This window comes from Crassostrea angulata, chromosome 1 (genome assembly GCF_025612915.1).
Source record: "Crassostrea angulata isolate pt1a10 chromosome 1, ASM2561291v2, whole genome shotgun sequence".
Taxonomy (NCBI): Eukaryota; Metazoa; Mollusca; class Bivalvia; order Ostreida; family Ostreidae; genus Magallana; species Magallana angulata.
The window spans coordinates 29,310,260-29,324,860 of NC_069111.1; positions in this window are offsets into that span (position 1 = coordinate 29,310,260).

A 14,601-nucleotide genomic window follows, 5' to 3' on the forward strand; every position below is an offset into this window, starting at 1 on the left:
AACAAACATTATTTAAAAAATGAGATATTTAATGGCGAGTTAAATTTTCAGAGGGTAGCAAGCATTGTTATAAACAGTATGTACTCATGTGTCATGTCAGGAATTGTGTTTTTTTTTAAACCGAACCCGTTTACAAAACATGTAACCTTTCCTCTAAGATAACTTCTTTATTTAGATATTTCTAATTTTTTTTAAGACAATGTGCAATTTAGAATTGTTGCATGCTGACAAAATTTACAGACCCTGAAACGTACTACTACACCAAAAAAGCGTGTGACTTACGTGCAAGAAACTTTTCGTGTTAACCGTTTAGCGTTTCGTGTGAATCGTAAAGCGTTTCGTGTAAACCGTTTAGCGTTTCGGACGAAGCGTGTAAATCGTTTCGGGCAAAGCGTGCGAGAACCATGTGAAACGTTCATCAGATTTCATTCGGAACTCTCTGACAATTTTTTTCAAAATGGCGCCCGTGTTTTACATTACATGTACTTTAAACTGTTTGTGATTGGCAAAACTCTTTTGTATGTATTTTCATGAAAAAAAAAATCTAGAAGAAATGAAATACTTATCTTTTTACAAAATTGAATTTATTTTTAACAAACAAAAGAAAGGTACATGTATATGTATTAAAAGACGACTAGTTACAGAGTACATGTATATATAACGTTTTTATACGATGTTTCAGTACTGGTACAGTCGTTTTACCGGTAACGAGTATTTGTCAGTATCAGATTGAACCACGTGTAGTTTTCCTAGTTTCGGTTCATTGCGACAGAAGTATTATTTGGCTGCATATATTGATAGATATACGGGAAAAACAAAGGAAAATGGCAACTACTTATCATCAATTACTATTATAAAGTGTTTTTATGAAAACTCAATATTATAAAGTAACGCAAATGAAAACTGTTCAAGTCCAGTTTCAATTTGACGGGAAAACGGTATGATAAAAATAACGATCATATTATTTGTTTAAATGACATATTCCCACAATTGTTTTTCCTTCTTCATTTATAAGTCCATTAACATGTACCTCTAGTATATTTTTGAAATCAATTCGCCTCAAAATATTCGGTCAGAAGTGATAAAGGGCGCTTAATTCGATACTGGGAAACGAATACGAAACTAGGAAAATGGAGAGGGTGTTGAAATTACTGTCTCCGTAATTCATCCTTTATATTTTCGGAAGTTTGATACTACAATTTACAAAGAAACGCGATTTAAACAAAAAATAAAAACATTTGGAATTCCGATAGTAATAGTTGCATGCACGACGAAACCGCATACTGATTCGTTACCGGTAAAATGACTGTACAATATTAAAATTCGCTATAAATAAAAAAAAATATTAAATACAGTTAGCAAAACATGATTTCTGTTGGAACAAGCCTTAATCAACTTTAACTTACAAGACATCGGGTGAGACCTGACTGAACCTGTCAATCAAACTCTGTATATTTGTTTTCATTGGATGGTCAAGCGTCTCTTTTTTGTTGTCAATAACCAATGGAAAAATTAATGACTTCAAGGTAATCGGAATCAGTATTTGATGAAGCACACAATTTAAATGATAGAAAATTTATTAATTATTTGAACAAAATTAAATGTAAACATAGAAAGAAAATATACTGATCATTTCTATGAATTGCAGGAAGTAAGTTGTTTGGAATCCCGATTCTAGATATTTTTTACAAGTAATTATTCTTATTATTTAAACCACTGTTAACGGAAAACAAGAGGTCTTAGAAGTAATTATCGCACAGGGATTTGCCTACAATCTACAGAGTCATGCAATTAATCATTATGGGAATCTTTACGTATGGTACTTAATTCAAATAGATCATGATAATCTATACACTGTACGCCGTTATACGTGTAAGGAGCGCCGGTATTGTATTGTATTGTTTATTACCAAGAACCATACGATTCATAGGTAATATATACGAATATTGAGTCAAAAATTTAAATCATTATTATTTCTTGTTCTTTTCAAAACCATGTTAAATTACTTTGAAAAAAAAATCAGAAATAGTAATTACAACTTTCTTTGTTGTTAAATCATTTGAATTTTTCTGAGCTACATGAATATGTACAGACCATATTTATTTACGCAAATGATACGACATAGGAAAAAATGATCGGATGTTTGTATAACATTGTTTTCTAACGAATGTGACTAATTTAATTTTAAATATTTTTCAACATTATCAATGTAAATAATATCAGATTTATTTACTATTTGTATTTTTACATCGTATTCTCTGAAACCAATAAAAATACTAATGTTAAAAGAAAAATCAAATCCCGTCGAATACTGAAAAACCGATTTAAGTTTGTAATCATACGGATTTTATTGGTATTATCGTGTCGAAGATTTTACGTCTGTTTATTTTGTTTTTCTTATAAATTTTAGCGCGATTTTAATCAAAATACTTTCTCAGGGTTTGAATATGGCTATTGTTTGTTAAAAGCTTTTGTTAGCTTCAAATGTTGTTTAATCTCATTTACTCGTTTATCTAAGTTTATGATAGTAAAAACGTCAAATGTCTTAGAGTTTTAGATAATTGAATTTCCTCACCTGTCATCTTTATTTTGCTAAAAGCATTTACAGGCATTATATACTTCAAAGGGAATTAATTGGCTAGGTAATTTACTTAGGGATTAACTCAGGTGTCATGGTCTGAGCTACTATTCATTTATCGTTTTACACATGTTACATAATTTTTGTTTTATATACTGTTGAAATTCTTTTGTACATCAGTCGGAATCGGACAGCCGTCCCGATATCACCGATCTGTATCAAAATTACTGTCAGGTCCTTAATAAATGTTGAAACGCTGATTGGACTTAACTCGGTTACTTTTACCAAATCGAGGGCTACCACCCGAGTGTTGATCGGGTTATAGTACAGCCGAGTGTTGATCGAGTTGTACAGTAGTCGTTATTGGTGGTGCTAATTTAATTGTCGGTAATCGTCCCAAACCTTTCTGGACTGGACGTTGCCGGTAAAATCCTTACGGACATTCCGGGAAAAAGGATAATAGTTGTCATGTACAAATTTTGATTATCAATAATCTAAATTTTTGTAAAGGACAGTATTGACTATTGAGTTACGGTAACCTTTTTTCTGGATGATTTTTTTTTATTTATTATTTTGCACCATTTCAACTGTCACTCAATTACATAACAATTGATGACCCGGGGCTATATATGTTCTGAGCTGTGTGCGCTGAAGCGACACACGATTCTCGGTCGCACGTGGCGATTGAATTAACACAGACTGACCGAATAAACAAACGGGTGGGAAAGTGAAACAAAATGTTACACATAAGAAGAAGCCACCAAAAATGACTTCGACAGATCTTGATATCTTTTCGCCAATTAAAAAAAAAATACAGCGCGAGCTCCTGTCAGCGGGGGGGGGGGGGGGGGGGGGGGGGGGGCAGCAATGAGTTCGCTTCCACAATGAAACGAACATGTAGAAAAACTACAGAAGTGATTAATATATGACCGATAGAATCTAATCTAAAGTTGTTTAAAACTCATGTGAATATTCTTTTAAATAATCATCGAATGCCTCAACTCAGGACATTCTTTTATCGTGCTAGCACCTACCGCAAACATGTAAATGGAACTTTGATTATAATTTGATTTGATTTTTAAACTATACCTTGTACGCTATCGTATACATCAATGCTTAATCAACTATACAAGTAAAATAAATTTATCTTTTCATATAAAACCAATATAATAGTTGAAAACATAACAAAATATAGTTGTGTCCGTGCAAAATTTGAAACATGAGCGCGTGATAAGGTACATGTAGAAGATCACGAACCGACCGCGGGTCACTTGTCCACTCGCGCCGGATCTCCTCAGCCATGTGCGATGGATGATCATCATTTAAATGTTTAATATTTAGGGGTTGTTGTTGTTGTTGATTTAAAACATTATTTGTACAGTTTATAAAATATTTTACATAAACAAACCAACCATTAATTTCTGTCTGACGATGTTTCCGATTTGGAGTAATATCGTTCATTAATATTCATTTACACTCAAATTTAATTAAATAAATCCAAAATGGACAAACTTTTATAACATAAAATTAAAACAGTTCTTGTATTTACGGCTATATTAACTCAAACACCTTCATATACATGGAAGTGTGCGTCTCGGTGTGCCAATCTTGTGTATTAAATAACCGCTAAGTAGTGCAGCCGTGGCTGATCTCCTCGGCCGTGGGTGAACGATAGATTACGTAAAGGTACAACGCACAGAACCGCACAGCTCAGAATCCAGGAAGCTTTGAAATGATTGCCGTATAATGACCTTACTCTATCAAATAGAAGTTATTTATTTTAAACTTAAAACCCATAATTGATCTATATCTATTATTGCTTTAGACTGAGAATGACATTGCTTTTATCAATTAACTGAACGATTTCTTAATTGACACCAAATTGTTTAATTCATAAAAAAATATGTGTAATCAAAACGAAAACAATTCTTGAGTTTGCGGATAAATAAACTCATATATGAGAGACGCAACTCTTGTGTATTAAATAACCGCTGACCGCTAGGTATTCAAGCCGCGACTATCGTGCCCCGATTTTCTCGGCCGCGGACGAGGGTGAGCTTACGTAATGGTACACACACACAGCTCTGATTCAAGGTATATTTTTAAATGCATGGAGTTAATAACAAAAATGTAATGCATAGAATTTTTTAATTCCATATTTTGTGGTTTACTAGAAAAGAAAAACAATGATTTGTTTTCCAAAACCCGTTTTAAGGATTGTGCATTATAAAAACTTAACAGCAATGACTTAAACTCCTAAAAAAAAGCATGTATTCTAAAAAAAAAAAATTCTTATGAATTAATGCCTCCTGTATAAACCAGCATACTTTCTGCGGTAACTTCATGCCAGTTGTACGCACAAAGTCTTTCGTTAACTTGTCAAATAAAAACAGGTACATGCTAACATGTAAAGCTTTTTACACTCATACTACACAAATCACTTACAAAATAACATTGAAACGACCTTCATGAGATCCCAACAAACAACTTTTCCAGCGACAGCCATATCAAAATCCTAACCGTTTTTGAGTTATTAAGCAAAATTTTTTAGGGGCCATTGGCCCTTAATTTAAGGGGCCAGCCCTTTTTTATTGGTGTCAAATGAAAGCCATTGATATTTTGCACAACTTTTATTCTACATGTCTTATCAAAATATTTTTCGTTTAAAAGATATAAAGGAAAACATGTCTGAATTTTCGCACTTTTTTGAATCCTGTTTTTTGACCCCCTACCTTTTCCTAAATAAAAAACGTAATCTTAAAACAAAAACAGATGTGCACAACTACAATGTCTCTGTTATTCAAATTCGTTGGATTCCCATTCCCAGCTATCATAGTCTCGGAGCCTTTGTCTGGAAACAAAAGGCCCTAAAAAAATTTAAAAGGGGAATAACTCTTTAACGGAAAGGGAATTCTACATTTTATGAATTGCTTAAGATAGTATTTTGTCAAGTACATTAGCCCTGAAAATTTGAGCAAAAACCGTTCAGAAATGAGCAAGATATGAAGCCTCAAAGTTCGCGTCTAGGAAACAAAAAAAAAAAAAAGAAAAATAAGAATAATCTTAATTTTTTTCCCGCACAATAATAGAAAGGTCTTCCGTTGGAAACGGAAGACCTTAAAAAGAATAAGTAAGACTTATCATAAACAAGAAGTAGCATCACTCTGTTCATTTCAATATTTCCACTTACCTGCCTCCTTAACTATTTGCAATTTCGGATCCCTCAAGTTCCCCATACAATGCGTCGATATAATTTTTAGAGTGACTACGGTATTACCTCCAGTTATCCCCCTTAACTATAACTCTTCAGTTTTTCTCTCGACGCCATTTTAGATATGCGGTTTTCCTCATACAGTGCAAATAAAATTTGATTTTGGCGTTTTTGGATGTAATTATCGCGTTTAGAAGATGGATAATAAGTTTAAAGATTGTTCTGGTAAGATGAACGTACTAGACGATCACGTTTTTTGTTATAAACATCGTCTTTGTAACGAGGCCTTTCCATGCGACACGTGTAGAACGTGGTCCAAAGAACGGCGGGACAAGATTACGAAAATGATCGGTAAAAGTCTACAGAAGACGATTAAAATGAACAATAAAGTGCCTCAATCCGTCTGTGGAGACGGTATGGCAATCCAGGACACAAGTCCGTCTGTGGAGGCGGCAGTCCGCGGGACGAGTAACATTGAAGAGTCCCATGTCGGGAATATCAACAATGAGGGATCAGTCTCGGTGATCGTAAATTTATCCGACATTATTCAAGACCAAGTAAGGCAACATCTTGAATTATTGCTCAAGCGTAAAGACGTTGATATAAATTTTAATGATCAACATACAGTCACTGCAAACGAGGTAAGGACGACCGGTAAAAATGAGAGCGCCAATTCCAAAATGGCGACCATAGCCAGGCCTCATTTTGACAAGTTTAACAGGTCGAGACCACTATATTTTGTGACATCGGCATAAATTTGCATACTAAATTAGGCATCTGTTTACTTTTATCGACAAACCAATCAGGTGAATGAGTTGCAAGGCATTGTGGGCTACTACAAGTTTCAGTGTATACAAAGCGTATTGAAACTAGAGCAGAGCTCGTGGCAAAGCCCCGAGTAGGTCTTCCGTTGTTGCTGCGAGTTGAAAATATATGTTATATGGTGTCAAACGATTATAATGACTATCAGGCTTGGGGTAATGCTAAATGTAATGGTAATGCATTGCAATGCATTACATGTTTTCAAAGTAATGCTAGTAATGTGTAATGCCTCAAAATTAGCATTACAAGTAATGCTAATGTAATGCATTACTTTCCAAATTCTAGTGTAATGCTGGCATTACATGGCATTACTTTGCATTACTATGCATATTTATGCATGTTCACTTTAAAAATTGTGATGAATAAATGAATAGTTAAAATTGAATGTTATTAAATTTATTTTTAAAGAAGAAAGAAATAATTCTAAATGAGAAAAAATGTTTTAATTGTACATGTTTTATTAAAAAGGGTTTTTTAAAATTCATTTTTGAATTGTTTATATAACTAAAGATAACAGCACAATTTCATAACATTTTTAAGAGTGTTGTTATTAAGAGTTTTTAATCATTTAAACAATTTACTCCAACTAGTTTGCACTTCAATAAGAAATGTGTCAACAACACAATATGCCCCCAGGATAATCTAAGTATAAAAACAATCTATACTATTGTTATAAGAAGTGCTAAACACCCAAATCCCCTTCCCTTCGCTATGTCACAATAGAATAGGAGACAGACATGCCCCTTTAAAAGCAAAATGAATGCACTGTCCATCCATGATGAAAATCAATATCACGTCCAATATTATAACCCATTTGAAAATAATCTTACTTATTTTCTCTCTCTTTCTCTGTCTCTCTGTCTCTCTCTCTCTTGTAAATTAATTACACTGTACATTAGTTTGGACTGATAGAAAATACAAGATTTATGTATTTAATCTATTTAGTATTATTGCACTTAATATATCCTAAGATAAAGATCGTCAAACAGTATTTTCCAGTCCAAGCTTTGACTGCTCCTGCAAAAGATTTATTTAGTATAGCCCGGAAGATGGATGCATTTAAAAGATGAACCCTTTGAAACTTCGATCATAAAGTGCAACAGCAATCTTTTGTCTTAAAGTGTCCTCCGTAAAAAGGAATACGATTAAAATATATTAAGAAATATAACTGGGGAAAATCATCTGTTAATAAATTAATAAAATTAAGTGTCCAAAATTATAAAGATTTGTGTAATCTGGGGATATATCTATATTTAGCTTTTAAAAACTGCAACATTATTTCATAAATTGTTTTTTGTTACGCATGTTATCCTGTGTCTCTATTTCAAAGCTGATATTGTATCATGCCAAATGTCTATAAATATCATTTTACTTATGTAATATGTTGTTCATATTGCCACAATATGATTATATATTGAGCAAATAAAGAATGACTCTTGTTTATTCATTGAATTTGAACCTGATACTAAGCATGCAGCTGCAGATATGTTAAAGAGTGTTGTATATTAGAAACATTTGCAAAAACTCTTTATTGGCTTTACTTTAAAAAAAAAGTAATGGTAATGGTAATGCATTACTTTACTCATGTAATGGTAATGTAATGCATTACTTCAAGAAAATCAAGTAATGGTAATGGTAATTTAATGCCCAAATTCATGAAGTAATGGTAATGTAATGCATTACTTTACAATGTAATTCGCCCCAAGCCTGATGACTATACTTTCAGTTCTGCTTTTGTTATAAAAACGTGTTGTGATTGAAAGCCTGTATATAAAATGTGTTTTGAAAAAAGCAAGGAAGAAAATATTTTAGGAAAACTATTTGTCGAGCAGAGTTTATGTAATCGTTTCAAACATTCTTTAAAAAATGAGATGTTTAATGGCGAGTTAAATTTTCAAAGGGTAGCAAGCATTTTTATAAACAGTATGTACTCATGATTCATGTCAGGAATTGTATTTCTTTTTTAAACTGAACCCGCCTACAAAACACGTAAAGTTTTCTCAAAGATAACTTCTATATTAAAATATTTCTAAATTTTTGAAGACTATGTGCAAGTTTAGAATTGCGTGCTGATAAAATTTATAGACCCCAAAACGTACTACTACACCAAAAAAGCGTGCGGCCTACGTGCGAGAAACGTTTCGTGTAAACCTTTTAGAGTTTCATGTAAACCGTTTAGCATTTCGGGCAAAGCGTGTAAATTTTTTCGAGCAAAGCGTGCGAGAACCGTTTGAAACTTTCATCAGATTTCATTCGGAACTCTCTGACAAGTTAATTGTTTCAAAATGGCGCCCGTGTTTTACATTACTTTAACAAAATTGAACGAATTTTTAACAAACAAAAGAAAGGTATATATATTAAAAGACGACTAGTTACAGAGTACATGTATATTTAATGTTTTATTGCGATGTTTCAGTACTGAAACAATATTAAAATTCGCTATACATAAAAAATATTAAATACAGTTAGCGAAACATGATTTCTATTGGAACAAACCTAAATCAACTTTAACTTGCACGATCATGTTTTGATAAGCATGTATTTTTATTATTTATTTACATCGATAACTCTTACTGAGACCATTCGGCTGTATACAAGAAGCACACATAACCTTGGACATCGGGTGAGACCTGCACCTGGCTGAACCTGTCAATCAAACTCTGTGTATTTGTTTTCATTGGATGGTCAGGCGTCTCTCTTTTGTCAAAAGCCAATGGAAAATTAATGACTTCAAGGTATCGGAATCAGTATTAGATGAAGCACACAATTTAAATGTTAGAAAATTTATTAATTATTTGAACAAAATTAAATGTAAACATAGAAAGGTAATAAAAAAATTAATTATTATGAGAATCTTTACCCATGGTACTCAATTCAAATAGATTATATTATGATTTTATTATTTTATGTAGTAAAATCACCTTCCAACTGTTACTCAATTACATAACAATTGATGACCTGGGGCTATAAATGTTCTGAGCTGTGTGCGCTGAAGCGACACAAGATTCTCGGTCGCATGCGGCAATGAATTAACACAGACTGGCCGAATAAACAAAGGGGTGGGAAAGTGAAACAAAATGTTACACATAAGAAGAAACCACCGAAAATGATTTTCGACAATCATCTTGCTATCTTTTCTCCAATTAAAAAAAAAATCCAGCGCAAGCACCTGTCAGCGAGGCGGGAGGAGGGGGGCAGCAATGAGTTCGCTTCCACAATGAAACTACAGAAGTGATTAATATGTGACCGATAGAATCTAATCTAAAGTTGTTTAAACTCATGTGAATATTTTATAAAATAATCATCGAATGCCTCAATTCAGGGCATTCCTTTATCGTGCTAGCACCTACCGCAAACATGCAACATGGAACTTTGATTATAATTTGATTTGATTTTTAAACTACCTTGTACGCTATCGTATAAATCAATGCTTAATCAACAGTACAAGTAATATAAATTTATCTTTTCATCTTAAACCAATATAATAGTTGAAAACATAATAAAATATAGTTGTGTCCGTGCAAAATATGAAACATAAACGCGTCATAAGGTACATGTAGAAGATCACGAACCGACCGCGGATCACTTATCCACTCGCGCCGGATCTCCTCGGCCATGTGCGAGGGATGATTTAATATTTGAGGGGGGGGGGTGTTGATTTAAAACATTAATTGTACAGTTTTTAAAGTAGTTTACATAAACAAACCAACCATTAGTTTATGTCTAACGATTTTTCCGATTTGGAGTAATATCGTTCATTAATTTTCCTTTACACTCAAATATTTAATTAAATATATACAAGTAGGACAAACTTTTATAACAAAAAATTAAAACAGTTCTTGGATATACGGCTATATTAACTCAAACACGTTCATATGCATGTAAGTGTAAGTCGCGGTGTGCGAATCTTGTGTATTAAATAACCGCTTACCGCTAGGTAATGCAGCCGTAGCTGATCTCCTCGGCCGTGGGCTAAGGATAGATTACGTAAAGGCACAACGCACAGAAATGCAAAGCTCAGAACCAAGGAAGATTTGAAAAGTTTGCAGTATAATGACCTTACTCTATCAAATACAATTTATTTATTTTAAACTTAAACCCCACAATTGATCTCTGTCTATTATTGCTTTAGAGAATGACATTGCTTTTATTAATTAAATGAACTGTTTCTTACTTGACATCCAATTGTTTAATCCACAAAAGATTTTGTGTAATCAAAACTAAAACAATTCTTGAGTTCGCGGCTAAATAAACTCATATTTGAGAGACGCAACTCTCGTGTATTAGATAACCGCTGACCGCTAGGTAGTCCAGCCGCGAGCATGGTGGCCGATTTTCTCGGCCGTGGGCAAGGGAGAGCTTACGTAATGGTACACACACACACACATGCAGCTCTGATTCAAGGTAGATTTTAAATGCATAGTGTTAATAACTAAAATGTAATGCATAGGGTTTTTAATTCCATATTTTGTGGTTTACTAGAAAAGAAAAAGAATGTTTTGTTTTCCAATTGCCATTTTTAATGATTGTGCACCATATGAACTTAACAATAATGACTTAAACTCCTAAAGAGAAAGCTTATACTCCAGCAAAAAAAAAATTCTTATGAATTAATGCCTCCTGTATTTAAACCAGCATACTTTCTGCGGCAACTTTATGCCAGTTGTACGCACAAAGACTTTCGTTAACTTGTCAAATGAAAACGGGTACATGTCAACATGTAAAGCTTTTTTCACTCATACTACACAAATCACTTACAAAATAACATTGTTACGACCTTTATGAGATCCCAACAAGCAACTATTCCAGCGACAGCCATATCAAAATCCTAACCGTTTTTGAGTTATTTAGCAAAAACTTTTAGGGGCTATTGGCCCTTAATTTAAGGGGCCAGCCCTTTTTTATTGGTGTCAAATGAAAGCCCTTGATATTCTGCACAACTTTTATTCTACATGTCTTAACAAAATATTTTTCGTTAAAAAGATATAAAGGAAAATATGTCTAAATTTTTGCACTTTTTGGAATCCTGTTTTTTGACCCCCTACCTTTTCATAAATAAAAAACGTAATCTAAAAACAAAAACCGATGTGCACCACTACAATGTGTCTGCTATTCAAATTCGTTGGATTCCCATTCCCTGCTATCATAGTCTCGGAGCCTTTGTCTGGAAACCAAAGGCCCTAAAAAATTTTAAAAGGGGAATAACTCGTTAAAGGAAAGGGAATTCTAACTTTTATGAATTGATGAAGATAGTGTTTTGTAAAGTCCATTAGCCCTGAAAATTTGAGCAAAAACCGTTCACAAATGAGCACGATATGAAGCCTCAAAGTTCGCGTCTAGGAAGAAAAAAAAAAAAAAAAGAAAAATAAGAATAATCTTAACCAGCACAATAATAGAAAGGTCTTCCGTTGGAAACGGAAGACCTTAAATATATACCATTTTGAATTGTCTTTTGGAAACTCATTTTGAATGATTTTTCAGAATTTATGAAAGTAATATGGACAATGATGTCTGAACTTCAATTTTTATGCTCACATTTAAAAAATATTGCATATGAGGACTTATATCAACCTATTTAAATACCCCATTGTCAATGTTCAAAAGAGAGGTACGTCCTATTGAATTAAAAGCAGTGAGTACTGTTTTTTTTCACGTGATACCTCATATTTTGGACAACATTACTAGAACGCGCGTTGATATTCTCTTCAGGGACATTCATCAGAATGCTTAACGGACAAACTACTTTATGCTGCATATAGCTTGCGCTTCTGCGTTTGTATATTTGTGCATTTCTACTACAGTGGCTATTCACGTATGTTAAAAATGTACAGTTACCTGTTTTTATTTCTAGTGCACAATGATAATGTCACCAATACACAAATGTGATGTTTTTTTCTTATCAAAATATGTTTGTACTTGTATACGTATGTTTGTCAGTCGTTTGATACTGATCATTTTTGAAGCCACAATTAATCAACTAAAACAACAGTATTTTTTAATGTGAGCATGGAACAAAGTTAATGGTACGTAATCTTTCCTTTTTTACCTTCTAAAGTAAAAATCAAGATGTACAAACATTCCGGCAAGCAATTAAATATTGTGTATAAAACAGACAAATACCACGTGCGTTTGTTGAATCGTAAACACGTTATAGACCGTCATGCATTGCAACTCATTCAATGGATTGGAGAATCAGTTTGCCAAAAATACTGCCACGTGTTTAATAATGCTATCCATATAAGGTAGTGTACCCGACCTGTTTAAGGCTTACGATGAACAAATGTCGTCCTTTGAGTCCAGTGCGGCAGACGTTTTGTCTGTTAATGCACAAGACAATGACTTTGAGGATATTGATTCAAATGCATCTATGGCAGGTATGTGTACTATTTCAGATGCACCGGTAGAGGTGCCTTTTGGTGCACCTGATTCTTCTGATCCTCTGCAGTGGAACTGTTTTGTATCCAAGGTGGCAAAAGTTCTCAATATTGACATTGAAGCTGAGGATCCGTTGGAGAATGAAAGGAAACCGTTTATTTCTTCACGATTGAAGGGAGACAAGAGTGACAAGAAAAAGTCTCTTGGTAAAATGCCTATTGAAGGTACACTTATTGACATGATCAAGACAGTTGAAAAAGAGGCAACCTCTGGGCGTTTGAAAAATAGGTCTGTACGTGGTAGAGATGACAAAGCATTTATGGTAAAAAAAAAGATGACTTTGATGCATTTTGTAATCCTCCCAAATTGGATGACAATATTGAGGAGGGGTTAGTTGTAGGTCAGAAAGGTAATTTTAGGAAATCATAAGTTTCTCTCTCGCCTTTTCATAAGGAGTTAGACAATGATTTTCGTCGAATTGACAATTCAGCAAGATAAGGCACACTTTTTCTGTAACTCCGAGCTTGTATGGTTTGAATTTGGTTGAAATATGGATGGTTACACTTGAGTTGGCATCCCTGATTATTTTTATGCACGGTTTTTGTGAGAAATAATGTCATATGCAATAATTAGTGGCAACTCAATTTTCAACAACCCCTCATATCATGAGACAGAATCACACACTCCACCATCATTGGTAGCTCCTAAACGCATCATCTCCAAGTAGACAAACAAAGCACATGCATCGTCTTTCTTGCAGCCTTTTCCCCATTAATTCATTGTATCTTACTTCTGCCTTTCTTCCATGATCCTTCTTTATTTATTTGCAGTGGTAGAAAAGTTCTTGCAATGTGGTTTCTCACTTTTTGAATGATGAACAAACCCGAAAGCGATTTCAAAGTTATTGATATTTTTTGACAAATATAGGGAAATTTTGATGAAAAGACGTCAATATGAAATTGTCAAGGGAAATTAATTTGTTAGAAACTCTAAAAATGGGGGGGGGGGGGGGGAGGGGGGGGGAGGGGGGGGGTTTATATTAAGCAAATATCTTTCATTTCTATAGTTATTCCGATTCCTATTAACAAAGATTGAAATGTTACAAACGTCGTTTATGTTAATAAATTATTATCTGAAATGCAAAAATATACAAGAAGAGGAGACCGAAGTCAAGAGTGAGAAAGATCAAACTGTTACGTGAAAATGCTGCTGCAGAACTTGCAAAGTACAAACATTACTTTTAGCTTGAATGTGGAGTTCAGCAACTGGTACAACTGAAAAAGCGGCCATCTGGACAACGTTTTCTTGATTTTTTCGCATTTGATTAAGCGGTTTATATTTGTCTGAGGAGTACTGAGTATAATTTTTTCAGAGAACGTAGATAGGCGTATGTTAAGCTTGATTAAAATACTGTATATTTGTTGTAACGTTATTGTTAATTATATTGTAAGAATGTACATGAAATATTAGGGAAACGTGCAGATAATTTCTGTAAATAGCAAATGATATGTATTGAACAACTCTCATAAATAATAATTATACACACACATACATTAACAGTGAAAAAAAATTTGACACTTGTTTTATTTGTTTTAGTAATGAACTAAAACATCGA